The following is a 15,659-nucleotide window of genomic DNA, read 5'->3' on the forward strand; positions in this document are numbered from 1 at the left end:
ATGTCCTTGGGTGCTAAGGTCCATAGGTCCAGGAGGTATCATGGGCTCTGCTACACATTTTGCAAATTTAACAGGACTGCCTTTGTGGTAGTGGAGGCTTTCTCTGCTCTACGGAAAAGCTGTTCCACAATGCACAGCCCACTATCAAAGGCATCTGCTCTTGGTCTGCATCCCTTCAGGGCAGTCGAGATGTCCAGGATTCACTTCTGCTATTGATGTCATGGTTGTGTTGGAGAAATACGCCCTGCACCCCTGGTGGCTGTCTGGCACAGACCTGTCTGTCCCAGTTACTGGGAATTCACCAGTAGGATCCCTTCAGACAGTGTGTGCCATCCCCCACCTCGCCTCCCTGGGGCTGCTGGCAGGCTCCATCTCTTTCAGCCACGGTTGAAGGCTGCCTTGCCTGGTCCTGGCTGGCAGGTTGGAGAGAAATGGTTTTAATTTGTGTGGCACATTCCTTCAGTGAAGGGGGGGGAGGGGATAGAGGAAAAAAACCCAAAATTACAGAAACTCTGGCCATTCTGGATGATTTTAGCTCTTTACAAAGCACTATTAACATCTCTTTCTCTCTCTTCTAAATCCCTGAAGACCATTCTGCAGGGCTGCCTGCGATACTGCGTTAACATCCCATCTCTGCCGTGAGGGTAAGCCCGAGCTTAAGACTTCCCAAGAGTGATTCACAGGGAGCCTCACCTTCTCTCCTCACTCTCCAGGTGCCCATCATGTGCGCAGCCCTCTGAGAAGAGGCTCCCTGGCCCGGACGGTGTCAGGTTCAGAGATGTTTTCTGGGCTGGATTTTATCAGAGATGTGATTTGAGCTTCCTGAGAGAGAGGGGACGCAGCGGGCAGCTAGGCCATTGCTTTAGGACACGGTCAGGTGGCTGCTGGTTTTGAAGCGTCCTCGTGTTAAGATATCTGTCACTTCCCCCTTTTCCCTCACTGAACTGAGAGCAGCCAAATTTAGAGGAAAAACTGACTTGTGAGCTTTTATTTCGCTGAACCCTTCACCTTTCTTGTTTTCCTTTTCCTCCTGCAATCTCAGCTGGCTGAGTTTCTGTGCAGCGTGTTGAAAGACACGTGCTGGTTTACAGAGGGAGAGACCTGAGACAGGATAAATCTGAGGCAGTGAGATTGTGGGGAAGCAAGTCAGCTGCTCTGACACTTTTATTATGGAGCCAGGCTGCTTGGGAATGAATCTTTCTTGAAGCATATGTTACTGGATGACATTTCCACCAGGTCCCGGCAGTAACCTTCACTGAGCCTCACTGCCCAGCCCTGCGCTCGCCTGGTCCCAGGGCAAAGGGAGTGAATGTCAGCTGGAAATGCCACAGGCAGCAGCGCTTGATGCACCTTTGATGAGTCTGAAAGCACCAGAAACTCTTCGGGTGACTTCAGCTTATGGTCGCATGTGTTGTTTTTCAAGGGAGGTGCTGGCTTGTGTAAGTTTCTTGTTTCAGAAATGAAGAAGATGCAGCAGAGATGAAAATGAAATCCTCCTCAGAATTGCCCAGAAAGCTGGATAATTGCAAGAGAAGATTACCCCGTGGCTCTGGAAAAGAAAGATCATGCTCAGTGTTGAGGCACCGGCTCTGCTTTGCGCAGGGGTTGGAAGCCAGCAGAGAGTTCAGGTTACAAAGGGGGCTGGGCAGAGTTTGATACCCTCTCCGTTCCTTTCATGTATCACTGTCAACTTTGATTTCACATCAAGAGGATGATGTTATGGCTGGCGGTGACAATAGCAGAATGTCACTGGCAGAGGTGAAATCTTTCCCTCCGCGAGGGTACTTCTTCCTTTCGCTTCCCCTTGGCTTACATCAAGGACCACTGGCTCCCAGTGTCAATCGGGGCATGCATACATGCTGCCCAAGGGACGACGGCTACAGTGCTGAGCGTCGCTTGTCTCGCTGTGTCGGTGAACAGCTCTGTGTCACCAGTGCCTCTTTGCTGGGTGACCTAGGGCAGAGGGGAAACCTTGTCACTGTCTGAGACAAATCGGGGCCATGGGGAGCTGCTGTGGTTGCTGTCACGGGGGGGCATTGCACAGAGTGGTCCTTTGCTATGCTGGCACCCTTGTACCACGAGGACATCAGCCAGGGATGTCCGTTCAGAGCCCCGAGCGCCATCCGTGTTCAGGGTCTGAGAGGCAGACAAATACGTGTTAGTGGTTAATGTTCTCCACAGGCTGCCTCTCGCCCCCTCTAAACGGGAGCTAATCTCGTAGAAGAATGCCTGTGCCCAAACGGCTCCAGCAGCCCTTCTGCCAGCTTTCTGTCCTCAAGGGCCGGTTCAGCGAAGTCTTAGTGCTGTTCTGGGTCCAGCTTTCATTTTCCAGCTGGTTACAGAGGAAGGAATGAAGGCAGCTGCTACTGCCAGGCCAGGCTAGAAAACAGAGGCAGTGGATGGGCCTCTATGCACTTAAAGATCCAAGAGTTTAATCTGATTCTGGTTCTCCATTAGCACTGATCCTGTCTTGCCTCTTTTCCAGCTGATGCCCGAGCCTCTCTTTGTTTAGTTGGGTTTTATTCTTTTCCCCTTTTTCTCTCACCTTATGAAAAATGGCTTTGCCATCTGCATCTGTCAGGAGTCCGCCGAGTCGGGTGTACGGCTCAGTGAATACACAAATGTGCGGTTGGATCATGGCCCCCTCTGACAGGCCAGAGATGAATACCAAACGTGCAGGAAGAAGGCTGTGTTCCCTTCCTTCGCTGCTGCTGCCTCTGATGGTTGTTTTTCTTATCCCAAGGAGGTGTGAGAATCGCCTTTGGAAGCAGTGCTTCCTTCTGCTCTTGTTCCATCTTGCCAAGGTTCAGTTCTCTGCCATCCATCATCAGACAAATCCTCTCCTCGCTCACACATCTCAGCTGTGGATGGGAATGTCAGGGAAGGGGTAACCATTTTACCCTGCTTTTAGCTACCAATCTTTTCCCTCTCTCTTTTGTATCTCACCTTCCAGGCCCATGAGAAGCCAGTTCCCAGACTGAAGCTTCAGGACACTTGCCTTCTCTTGCTGATCCAAGTGCTTTTTGAGAGAGGTAAGGATGAGGTGGAGGGGAGGGGACTGCCTGACTTTACCCAAGTGGATCGAAATGTAATTTTGAATGAAGCTTTCGGCTGTGTTGTGCAGGATTCTGTATACTGAAAGCACCCTAGTGCTCCTACACATCTCACGGCATCGCCTTTCCCCATCTCCTCACAGAGATGGCTTTGCAAGGAGGAATGCACCAGCTATGAGATGCTCAGGTGCCCAAACTCTGCAGGGTCCCCCGGTACCCAAAGAGAGATGACAACCTGCCTTGACACCCATGGATTCGCTCGCCTCCTCCTACCCCTTGGTTTCCTGCAATCTGGTACGCGAGCTGCTTCTCTGGCCTCAACGTAACAAGAAGCTGTCAGCCAGGTGGGCACAGAGGAGCAGGCAGGCAGAAAATGAAATGAGTCTCTCCATGCTCTTGCCACAGCTATCTGGTCAAGGAGGGGAAGTTTCTGGGAGGGCGGCCCCCCGCTTTGGCAGGAGGAGAGAGCAGGCAGCTTGAGCAGAGCTGGTTTTTGACAAGCAGATGGATGTTCAGCGGGGGCCCGAGAAAACCCTCTCGCTTCAGGCTAGCTGCAAGCCCTTCAAACCAAAGCGTTGTGCTGACACGAAAAAAACATCGCTCCATTGATGCTCAGCCTGAATTACCTCTTTCAGGCGCCTGATTCAGGAAGCAGCCACCATCCCCTCCTGCCACCGGCTCCCAGGAGAAGCCAGCTGCGAGCTTTCGACCAAGTGAGGATGCAGCAGGAGCTGTTGCAGTGAGGAAGGCGAGCGATGGCAGATTCCTCTGGCGTCTCCACACCGTAGGGCTCTTGGCGAGTGAGCACGCATCTGCTTTGAAAGCTCTTAGTGTTCCTGCAGGTGGGAGCCAATTTGTCTGCTTTCCTGCCCAGGTGCCATCTGTTTGTAGGATTATCTGTGTGGTGGATGAGCACAATGGGGATGGTGAAGGGAAGAGGATGCTGGGCTGGGAGAGATGAACCTCAAACTTTCCTTGGGTAACTTCAGCACTTCTGGCTGTCGTTGCTCCGTCTCCCTTGCGTCGCTGCAGGGAAATCACAACCTGTCATTTGCTGTTCCCGGAGCGTGATAAGGGGCTGAGGCACTGCTAATAGCAAGCTATCGTTTTAATGCTAATTTCCTGCTGGGGGAGGCTCAGCCTGGCTGGAGGGAACCCATTAGCAGATGGAGACAGGGATTGTTCTGCACCTCGAGAAGAGACTTCCAGAGGGTAGATAATTAACCACCACTGGGAAAACTGGTAGCACGCACTGGGTTCAGTTTCTGGTGGACGTGGGAGGGAGAGAGATGCTTTGTTCCAAGTCATCTTCCTGTAGAGATTTCTCAAGGCTTTGGCATGAATTCGGTGTTTGCTGCTTGTTGTCAGCGCTCAGTGCATCGTGACCAAGGGGATGCTCAGAGCACTGACAGGGCTGCAGCTGGTGGTGTGGTTGTCCTTTCAGCAAAGGAGCCAGTGTGGTTGCGTTTAGCTACTGTCTTTTTGTGAGGAGCTTCCCAATTCAGGATCTGGGGCACTCATATTGTGTGATGGGATTCAAAGCTGGGAGATTTTTAAACCATTCTTGAGATACCCAAGAGCAAAAAAGGAAACTTGCCCTTTTGCCACTGGAACGAGCTCAGCTGCCCCAAGCTGGAGAGCTGGCAGCAGAAACCAGTGGCTGAGTTTGGAGTCACGAAGGAAATGGAACCATTTCCCTGCACTTTCCAGAGGCAGGAGGTACCACATCCAACCTCTCGATCAGTCTCCTCTAGCCGTGGTTGCCAAATGGAAGAGCTTGTGCTGCTCCCCAGGCTGGGGTGGTTGTCTGGGAGCTCCTGGGAATTCTGAAGAGAGGTGACTGGTTGCAGTAGGAGTGTAGGACCTGCTTGGGATTGTGTTCGCAGCAGTCAGAGAGGTTCCTCTTCAATTCCTAGACGTGCTTGGAACCCTTGTGACTAAAAGGACCTGAGTTTGTGTGCAAAGCCTGACTGGGAAGAAAGTAGTTTTCTGCTACTGAGGCGTGGCACTGTTTCAAGGCAAGGGCCCAGTGATCTCCTGGTCCTTGGTGTGACACGCCTCCTGAAGACTCACCAGCCCTTGCTGATCTAGATGTTGTGGTTTAAGCCGAGCTGGCAATGAAACCTCTTACTGCTGCTCGCTCAATTCCCTACGCTGAGAGAGAATTGGGAAAATGAGAAAACTCGTGGGTTGAGATAAAGACAGTTTAATGGGTGAAATGAAAGCTGCTCACTCAAGCAAAGCAAAATGGGGAATTCATTCCTGACTTCCCACAGCAGGCAGGTGTTCAGCCATCCCTAGGACAGCAGGGCTACATCACACGTAACAGTTCCTTGGAAAGATAAACACCATCACTCCAAATGATCCCCTCTTCTTCCTTCTTCCTCCAGCTTTATATGCCCAGCATGACATCTTATGGGATGGACTATCCTTTCGGTCAGCTGTCCTGGCCATTCCTCTTTTGGCTTATGCACTCACTGGGGGCACGGAGTGAGGAGCAGGAAGGCCATGACGCTGTGTGAGCACTACTCAGCAGTGACGAAAACACCCCTGTGTTCTCAACACTGTTTCCAGCACAAATTCAGAACACAGCCCCATCCCAGCTACTATGGAAAACATTAACTTTATCCCAGTCAAAGCAGCACGTGCGACCACTGGCTTCATCATTCTATGTGGAAGAATATGTGGATTTTTAAGACCACTTAAGGGCCATTTTAAAACCATTTTGCCATCTAGCAGAGAGGCAGTGGAGGGACAAAAGCAGCCATGAGAAAGGGAACAGCAACTGGTTAAATGGCAAAGGGATGGGAAGCCAGGAAGGGACCAGCCTGCCAGGAGGGCATTAACACGAGGTGGTTCACAGTTATCAGATCCACCCTGGGGTGGAGCACGAGTCAGTGTTTTTAGGGAGCTATGTCCATCTAAAAAAAAAATGGCTTCTGTCTTTCCTAGAGCCTGTTCTCCACCTTGGATGGGGAGAGAAAGAAGTAAGTGAAGAGCTACTTTGTCCTAGTGGAGAAGAACAAAACAAACTCTCCCTTGGGTGGCCGAGTGAGGAAATCAGCGCCTTATGTATTCTCAAGAATAACACAATCAAGTGGTTGGGGGAAAATATTGATAGAAAAGATAGCATTGCTTTTCCCAGTTCAGCACTTTGAATAATGAGCTACGAGCTGGGGGGGAGCTCCCGGGAGAGACGCCTGCGTACAGGAGATGGACACGCAAGTGTCTTGGACGGGCCGATATCCGAAACCATCTCTCTCTAATTTTCTACATCAGTGAGAGCACGGCACGGTGCCATCAATCGTAGCGAAACTCCCCTTGGGAAGCCACCTCCTGCCTTGCCGTGCTGCGGTGTCCCTCCACTGCTCCTGCCCTGCCTGGGGACCATGGGTGGCCCGGCCAGCAGCACCCATGTTCTCTCCTGCGGGGTTTCTTCTTTGTTGTGTTTCTGCCTTTCTCCTTCCTCCATACCTGGTACCTGTACCTCACCAGTGCTTTACTTGCAGACTGCATCTCTTCTTTCTGGAGTCAGGAAAGGCCAAATACTCCTTTTATCCCTGATGAGGAGAAGGCGTGGAGCCACTTGTCCTGGGCTAATAGCCCTTGCCAGCTGCCTGGAGGAAGGATGGGAATGGTTTTGGTGCCTGTGCTACTCGTCTAGGGATGGGGAGGTTGAACTTGGCAGCTCCCTTGAAGCTGCTGCTGCAGTAATGGCTATCAGGACATGCTCTGGGACATGCTGGTTCCTCCACCCCAGCTCTGGGTGTGGGGCAGCTAACAGAGCTGTCTAGAACGCTATGGGACACAGAGCTATGCTTATGGCTGTTTCTTCTACTGCAATGTGGACGCAGCTGGTGGGTTTGGTGGCTCTTGCCTCTCCATCTCTCTTGTGCTAGATTGGATGCTCTTACTCAGCTGTGGTGGCTCTTGGACCTACCAAAGCCTGACTAACATGGCAGTTGTCATGACACCATTTCTGGCACTGTGGGCTCAAGCACCAGCTAGAACCAAGGATTGTGCTTCTTGCTCGAGCACAGCCCTGAACAGAAGTGTCTTCTGAATAAACCCAGGCAGCTGCCACCTGCCTCTCAGCCTCTTATACTGATTTCTCAGAGCTGCCAAGGTTCCTTGACCTCTCTTTCAGGCATGGTTTCCTGCATGTATCAACCCTGCTTCAGTGTCATGGAGCTCTTGCTGGCTTCTGGAATAGCAGCTTTGTTTACTTCCCAGATGCCTGCCCTTTCAGTAATGAGCCGTAATTCACCCTGGTTTATACAGTGCTCAGAGATACCTGGAGCAAGGAAGGTGTGCATTAAACCACCTTCTAAGCTGCTCTCTGGACCAGGGCTGCTGATCTCCTGGAGATGTAAAATGGGGAGGACAAGAGGGATGAGATTTGAAATGGGGAATAATTACCTAGCAGGGTGAAAGGGGATGACTGGGTTGGAAACTGCTGGGAGCTGACGTGCAGGCGCAGAGGAGCGGCTGTGGCAGTCAGGCAGGGCAGGGGGATGAAAGATGGTTTTTTAAAGCATCTGCTTTCCTCTCTGCCTCTGCTTTATAACCTGTTTTTATAGAGACTGCAGAAGGAATGCATATTTTTATTAGCAGCTTGGGAGTGGAGAGTAATAAAGATTAATTTTTTAAATAATTCCTTGCATTATCTTTTAATTTCCTGTGGCAGGGTTTGACTTTTAAATCTGCAAACCGAGTCAACTGCTACTGTGCTCATCGGTTTGGAAGTGGCAGCTGAGGGAGCTGTGGGACTCCATGAAGGTGAGAGAGGCCCCGGCATTGACCCTGGAGTCCCAGCCTCTCCTGGGCTGCCCACAGCCACGTCCGTTCCCTGGCTGTAAAGACCTGTTTGGGTCTGGGGAACTGGGCTGCGTCTCTGTCCCAGGAGATCTAATCCATGCTAGAGCTCGTAGTGTCCATTTTGCTTCTGTTGATGGTAATGCTTTCTTGAGGAGGGAGACCTGATGGCCATGTCTTCTGCTGTGGGTGGTGAGTCCTCGCTGGCCTCCACCCAGGACAGGACGTGCTGCTGGGACCAGGGCTGACATGCACGGGATGGTGGGCATATGGGTTGTCCAGACCAACTGGGATCCTCAGTAGTCTTGCTGGAGCTAGGAGGAGGTGTTCACAGGACTGGAAGGAGATATTAGGAAGCAATAACAAGGAAGCAGTCGCAGGAGAAGGGAGTGAGGTGAGGCAGAAAAGTGGCAACTCTGGGGTTGTGATGGAGACTGTCCACAGCCTCCACGACGCTCTGTGAGCCTTTAACCTGCTGCAAGGCTGGTTTACAGCACAGCGAGGCTACCTTCACTGGTCCGGGTGACCTCACGTGCCCTGAAAGGGCCCACAGCAAGGTGGGCACTGAAGTTGGGCAGAAGCGATGCCCAGCATGCAGAGACCCCAGTCCCAGCTTACTTTGACCACTGACCTTCTTTTCACAGCTTGTTCTTCATCATATGGCCATGCTGACTGCTTCAGTTTGCTCTGAACTTCTGATCTCTCTGTAGAACAAGCGGCGGAGGCAGAGAGCAGCCATTACGGAGAACCGACCAGCGTGGACAGGAGCATTTTGGCTGATGTGAGTATGAAAACAGCTGTAGCTCAAGTTTGTAGCTTGGCCGTCGGGGAGATAAGCGAAACAGGGAGTGCTGACTGTGTCCTGAAAAGGCATTTTACTGGGTCGCATCAGTCCTGTGTGGGAACCAGGAATGGGATGAGGGGTTTTGGAGATGTCTGGGGATGAGGAAGAGCCAAATTGTATATGGGGAGTGCTCTGACCCAGACAGCTCCTGGCTCCCTCTGACAGATGCCATCTGGAGCAGGCTTTGTGCACGCCTGGGGGACTGTGTGCTTTGGCAGCCCTCTGATGGCCAGCTCTGCTGATCCAGCGTGGGAGGACTGTTCTCTCCCTCCTCAGAGCATCTCTGCATGGCTGGAAGATCTGCTCTGCATCATGGGGTTCCCGACTCAATCTGGCCTCACGGCTGCTCCCACATCTCCCCTTGCTCCTGGGAAGAGGACAAGCACACCTCAGCCCGTCCCCAGGTGTGAAGGTGGTTGCCCCATGCCAGGTCAGCTCTGTTTGTTGGGACTTTGCTGATCAAAGCTGTCCTTGACAAGGTCTGGGTTTGCAGGGGGATGTGGCTGGTCTGGAATGGAGGCTGTGCGACTGCCTGGCACCAGACATCCCATTCACAACAATAAATGTGGTTTGGGTTCTCATTTCGTACTTAGGCTGTAGGCTGATGTCTCGTCCTGCTGGCCAGGCTTCATCCAACCTGGTCCTTTGGTGTCCAAGGGAGTGACGAAAAGCTTTGGTGCTTGTGGCTCGTGCATGTTTTGGGTGGGAAAATGCATTCCTCATCGCTCTTTTTATATTCTCTGTGTCGTGGGCATAAAAAAAGGACCTTGCCCTCTGCCAGCAGGACAAGACAGAATTGCCTTATCTGTGCTTGCCTGTGCTCTTGATCTTGGGGTGGAGGGGGGAAACCGAGGCACTAAGTGGCTTGATGCCTGTACGGTGCACCCATCTGTCCCTCTGTGAGCAGCTGCTGGCCCCAGTCTCCCAACAAATAACCACAGAGTTGTGCTTTTCTGCCATAAGAAGCATCATTCGCTAGAGTTACTGGGGGTCAGGAAAACTGGGGGCCTGTTCCCAGCTGTCAATATCTGTCCAAAAGCAGAAACCTCGCCTGTTGCAGTGGATTCTTCTTGTATTTTCCCTTCTGAAGTCACATAAAGAAAAATGGAAATACAGAGCAGCAGGGAGAGAGCTGTTAAAAAGCTTAAAGCTGTCACAAGGCAGTGCTTAGTTTATGTGCAGTGAAGTATACAAATAAGTTTTCGGCTTGTTTGTTGGAGCTGAGGGGCAAGGGTTTTTGTGTGAGAAATATGTTTTATGGGTCTTTTATGGGATTTTTTAAAATGCCTCTCCCAATAAATTATTTACCAGGGTAACAAAAGATGGAGGAAATTGGTCTAACCGTATCGCTGAGCATCTAAATCCCAAACTTTTACTGGGGTGGAAGGACCCTCTGAGTTCCCATAGTCTTATAAAAGATGGTCCAGATGTACTGTTTGTCTGCAGCGTTCCTCTGGAGGCCAGGTCCCCAGCCAGCACCAGCACTCATAGTGTCTCCAGGAGGTCCAGGACACCAGGTTTCAGCCCCTCAGCGTCTGCTTCTGGAGATGGATAGCATTTCCCTCCACCGCTGGCTCTCACAGCTGTAAATCTCTTGATAGTCTCTGACTCTAAGTTTCCAGAAGGTCTCTGAAGCATAATGGTCCTTCCAGGTGTGAAATGGGAGGTAGAAATCACTTACAAAGCAGCAATGATTTTGAAGAATCCCCTTAGCCCCTGTCATACAGGCTGCAAAGACTGCCACGTAGTCCTGCAAATAGTGGGGCATCTTCTTGCCTCAGATGTCCAGACGGGTACATTTCTCCTTGCTTGGTGTCAGCTGCTGCACAAGCTTGCTGGCTGCTGGCTTGGTCTGCATGGCAGACGGGCTCAAAATAGCTTCTGTGGAGGTGAAATAAAACTTTATGGCATTCCAGCCACAGTCTATAAATATATCTCTTGGGGCACTGGACCAGGCTTTAAGAAGTTCCGTAACTCTCCTTCTCTGCTCCTTCCAAGGGGATGGAGGAAGGAAAGGGCTGGGGGTCCTACCAAGGATCCTACCAAGGGTCTCTGCCTCAGGACAGGGCAAATGCTTTGGCTGCGTCCTAGACTTCCCATAGTGAGTGGGATTAGATTTAACCCCAGTAGGGTTTAAAAGACATACAGTTGTTAATGTGGTGGTTTTTGTAAGGGCACTGGTCGAGAAAAATGCACCCCTGTGTGGTTAAGCTGGTTATAAATAAATTTAGATGGGATTTTAGAAGCAGTTTCTGAGGCTTGAAAGAGAACGCTGGAGTGGCCTTCAAAAGGGATGGTGGGTGGGAAGGGACGGCCACTGTTTCAAGATAGCTCTCAGTAATCATGGGGTGGATTATTCATTCAGAGCCCTTCCAGAGGGAAGAGTCCTTGCGCATCTGATGTGTTGAAGTGAGGCCAGATTGATCTTTGTTCGTGCTGTCTTTATCTTCTATTAATACCATGCCTCAGGGCGTCTGCTCTCCTCCACAGGGTCCAGGGAGGAACCCGCATCTCTGCTGATGCTCACTTTGGCTCCTGGATCTGGTGGTGGTCCTGTCTGTCTCTGAGGTGGTAGAGAGTGGCCGCAGCGGAAACACATCTGGGGACAGGGAGCAGTTTCCTTGGTCAGCCAGCGAGGGAGCGCAGGGCTTCATTTGGCTTCCTTAGCTCTTACAGTTTTCTGAAATAACTCCTCTGCTGTTATAAAGCCCCAGGAAGTTCACAGAGTCATTAATCTTCCTCATTTGCTTTCCATGCCATGTTATAGCAGTGGGTTTTGGACTTCCTTTGGTCTGGTCCTGCAACCTGAGGCATGGCCATTTCTCCAAACCCTTTGGTCTAACAGAAACACTGGGATGGAGATCCTGGGCAGCTCCTGGGTGTCCTGAGCTGCCCTTCTGAGCTGTCCTAAGCCTGGAGAGAGGGTAGGCAGTAGAAAGAGGGCTTGCTCCTCTCATCTAGGAATTGGACCAGCGGGGACAGCCCCGTAACATCCATTCCCTAGGCCAGTGGCTGCCAAAATTTTGGGGTCCATTGGCTGCACCTTTGGGGGTGTCAGTGCGGGTGCCCATTTCTGCGGTGCATCCTGGTGAGTGAGCTAAGCTGGGCTGAGCGCTCTCAGCCCGTGAATCACTAAGGCTCCAGCCTGGGAAAGGTTTAAACTAGAGCCGTGTGTTCTAATGGGTGATGTTTGCTGAGGTCAAGGCTGTGTGCTTGGGCTTTTAGGCTGGCAGTGGGGGCCAAGGGGTGAGAGGAGGCTTCTCGTTGCGGGGAGCAGAGGCGGGTACAGTGTCTGATGTTTGCTTTAAAGAAAAAAATTACACATCTCCCCATGTCCCTTTTATTAATTGTAAACACGTCCTGCCAGTTTGGCAATGGATGCCGTAAATTTAAATGAGGATTAAGTCATCATGGGGCAGGCGTAAGAAGCCCAGATGATGTGTGTAGGCCAGGCTTAGCATCTTCTCCTGCTCACCCCAGACTATGCAGCACGACTCCGCTGACTTCGGTGGCATTTCCTCCTGGCTCATCTCCTCGTGATGGGAATTGGACTGCACGTAATTGAAAAGGATGGGGTGTCTGCCAGCAGACTGCGAGCCACGTTCCCCTTGGCAGCTTGAGCTTGCTGGTGGAGGACAGGAGAGACGGGCTGGGGTGGACACCTGCGTCAGGGGGCAGTGAGCAGCCTCAGCATCACAGGGGTCCCAAATCCATCTCTGTCTGAACCTCTCTGGATGCGGCTCCCCGTTGCGCAGGGATTGTCCGTGCCCAGAGGGGAGCTGGTGTCTCCAGCTGCTGTTGCATGAGCAGTAATTTGCTCTCATTCGTGATCTCCCCCTCACTGGCACCAGGACAGACATGTGAATAACAGCTCCTCCGCGCAGCTTTCTGAAGCAAGGACTTGATCTTGAAAAGCATCCTGTGATCTGGCTGGCTGTCGCTGACCCTGGGCTTCGCACCACTGTGTCTCCCTGCCCGAGCATCAGTCAAGAGAAGCCGAGGGAGGTAAAAGGCGCCTGGGGTTTGCGCAGTCCCAAATGCTAACGAGAGCTCAGTGTACACGGACGGTACAGCCGGCCTTGCTGTAAGGCCAGTGATCAAGACACGAGGGCGTTGTAAATCTGGCACCTACAAAGATGCGGGGAACAAAGCAGGGCAGGATCTGCATTTCAAAGAACGTTGTTTCTGTAAGCCTGCAGCGAGCAGACGTGCACGCCTGCCCGCCTGCCGCCCAGGCGGAGAGATGAAGCTGTTTGAACTACGGGCTCTGGGAGCCCGTAACTGCCAGCTCCACGTTCCGGGCATGGTTAAAGGAAAGCTTTGTAACCTCGTGCTAATTAAACAGTGCTGAGCCTGGGAGGTGATGCCTGCCGAGCACGACTGTGCTAAACTGGGGCTGTGTCAGATGATGATATTCTGAAACCAGGCTCTGCTTTCAAGTGTACATGGTCCCTCACCTGGCCACTAATGACAGAAACATCCCTGCTGCTCAGTCAGAGCTGGCCATGCCAGCGCTAGGAGATCCTCCTAGGGAGAGCCAGGTATTGCCTTAAAAAGCCTTTGGTCCAGGCAGGGCAGGCACCCATAGGAGTAGGAGGTGAAAGAAAGTCCAGAGATGATTGAATGATTTGATTTTGTCTTCCAGTTATAGCAAGGATTGAGTTGGGAATGACTGGATCCAGCCAAAGCTCCAGCCTGGCCTCTGTCTCTGGACAAGGTGGGCTCCTTCACTGCATACAGCTTCTTTTAGAAAGAAATGGTGTTGGTTTTGGCTGTGAATTGTTGGTTTTGGTTGGTATTTTCTAGAAGGAGAAATTCTAGAGGGTGGGTGGTTTCCGGCATTATGGCACAGTTTTCATTTCTCTGTGCTGGCCACCTCGGTGTGGGCTGGAGCGTCTCCTCCCCAGCACCGCTGGCTGCCGTCACGCTCCCAGAGCGACTGTTTTGCTGGGGGAAGAAGGAGCATCAGCAAATCCCAATTTCTGAGTGACTCCAGCCTGCCTTGCCTGGCGTGCAGTCCTGACATGCTCAGTTTGTGCATGTCCCTGAGCGATGGATGAGCAGACTTCTGCTATCCTTGACAGCCCTGCTGGCATCCAGACCCCCAGAGATGAGATCGGGAGCAGGATCCTGATGCCTGGCTTGTGTTGAGACCCTGCAGTGCCTCAAAGAGGCTGGAAGGAGGGGCAGCTAGAAGGGGAGATGCTTCCTCTAGGAAGCAAAATAAAGTAAAGCAAAGAAGCGGCTTGCCCTAGCAAAGACGACAGCTTAGTGTTGCTCCCCCACCCCATTGCTACATTGAGTGGGAAGCAAGGATGGTTTTTATGAAGAAAACTATTTCATGATTGTCCAGGTCAACCACCTGTCTGGGTCACTGAAGTGCAGTTATTTACATCTCAGAGGGCACCATCAGGGAAATAAAACCAAAAAGAAAGATGAAAAATCCCATCTGTGCTGCTCAAAGCAGCTTGGTTCACTTGGGCTGTGGTCCAGAAAAGCACTTAAGCGTGCACGAACGCCTCCCTGGGCAGCAGCGTGTGGCATCCCTGCTCGGGGCAGGTCACCAGGGGCTTTGCTGTTGACATTTTGAGCCAGGCGTCGTGGTGAGGAGCTAGGGAGAACCTTGGTCTTGACTCCCGCCTTTGCATCATCCTCATGAGATCTTCTGAAGGTGGCCCCTCTTGGCGATTCCTGATTTGATTGTGGCTGAGCCAGGGCTGGGAACTTACTATGCTTTTATTTTTGTTCCTTAAGTGACCCTGCCTGGGAGACATTGAAACCTCCCTGGAATTGAGGACTTGCTCCTTCCTGCTGGGATGACTGGAGGCCTGCAGGATGTCACCCTGAGGCAGGACAGCTTTTCTCAGAAAAACAGGTACTTCAGGGCTGCACGGGTGTAAAAGCAAAGTCCTTCAGTCATAGGACTGGCCTTAAGCCAGGCTCTCTTTAAGGCTACACCTATGCAGTTTTGCTTCAGCACCCATGGAGACCTCAAGCCCAGTTGCCGACACTGGTGTGGCTGTGGGACCTGGATGGGAGGAGCAGAGCCCCCGCTTGATGTGCCTTTCCAAAACACCCACACTGGCAGGAGAATAAGGATTAGATGAGCTTCTCCTTTGGCTCAGAGCACTCCTACAGGTGCAGAATGATGTCAAGCAGCTCCACGGCTGAGACCGGAGCTGGACCCAATGTGGTCACCACCATTGCCAGGCTGCCCTGGTCTGCTGCAGCAAGACACATGGCTGAGGACAACTCCAGACACCACCACCGTGGAAACAGGGGTTCCCACTTTGTGCCGGCTGCCAGCGTGCAGGGTGTCGCATCATCAGCGCACAGTTGTGCATTTGCTGTTTTACAAACCTTGGCAGGGTCATTAACAGAGGAAGGAAAGGAAAAAGCAAAGGCTCCAAATGGATCCCAAAGGGATTCCCTGTAGCAATTAGCTTTATACTTGAAAACATATTTCCAATCTTTACTGCCTGCTCTTGGTATTTGAAATAATTTTCTACCCAATAAACCTTAGTAGCCCCCAAACATAATTTTAGCAATGCATTAATTAACAACAAGGCAACCCAATGGTTCAGAAGCTGAGCAAAACCCAATGCATAGATTAAGCAGCGAGGTTCCTGAGGTGCTCACCAGGGCAGTGCGCTGGTGCAAGTGTGTTATGTAGGACATCACCTAAAGCCTGGTGGGCTGGCTGGAGTGGAGAGCAATCTGCGGTCCCATTTTCTGGCTGGCACCTTCTGCGTTGGACAGCGCTGGGATTTGAGAGGATTTGAGTTCTTGCAGAGTTTTCAGTCCTTCATAATGAAGAATTTTGGATCTCTCTTATGTTTAGGGAGGTCTCTATATCTGAAAAAACCCACTTAATATCCCTGTTGCCTTGTGGCAGGGAGTTTCAGGAGTTAGACATGTGCAGTATATCCCTTGAGCTGCTGTGGAGT

This window comes from Cuculus canorus, chromosome 8 (genome assembly GCF_017976375.1).
Source record: "Cuculus canorus isolate bCucCan1 chromosome 8, bCucCan1.pri, whole genome shotgun sequence".
NCBI classification, from domain to species: Eukaryota; Metazoa; Chordata; class Aves; order Cuculiformes; family Cuculidae; genus Cuculus; species Cuculus canorus.